Below are 562 nucleotides of genomic sequence, written 5' to 3'. Positions count from 1 at the left end.
CTCCTCGGAAGGAAGGTTGGGCAATCCTACTTCCGTAGTGATACTGCCTCGGAAACCCAAGGAGGGGTCGCTATGAGTCGGGGCTGACTCTACGGCACATAACAACAACAACAACAAGCTTAAAATGAGTCATCCCAGAGGTGGAAAGAGGTGATCTCACTACCATCAAGAAAGAACAGTCAAGAGTGGATCACATCCTTTGGACCCAAGATCTCTGTGCTGCAGCTCTTTGACCCAGGAGACAGAGAGCTGTAGCACTGCTGGGACAGCGAAAGATGGCGAGAAGTAGCGGCAGAGAACTGCAGCAGAGGCAGCAGAACCAAGACCCCAGCGCGAGACAGAGCGGTGGCTTCCTGGCTCGGAGCAAGAAAGCTGAGTGTCGTCGAGCTGAGGTTTGCTAGAGCAGTGGGGTGCTTCTAGGCATTTATCAGCCGAACTAAAAGAGCTTTGTGACACTTGCTCAAGCAGGGTACAGGCCAAGAGGCCATGGAGCCAAAGGCTGACGGACAGAAGGAGGCACTGCTGAGAAGAGGCCATCCCTGTTGAAGAACTGTATCCTGAA

The sequence above is a fragment of the Orycteropus afer genome, unplaced genomic scaffold (assembly GCF_000298275.1).
Source record: "Orycteropus afer afer isolate SDZICR_OR568_19922 unplaced genomic scaffold, OryAfe1.0 scaffold00020, whole genome shotgun sequence".
NCBI lineage: Eukaryota > Metazoa > Chordata > Mammalia > Tubulidentata > Orycteropodidae > Orycteropus > Orycteropus afer.
Note: the sequence above shows the minus strand (reverse complement) of the source record.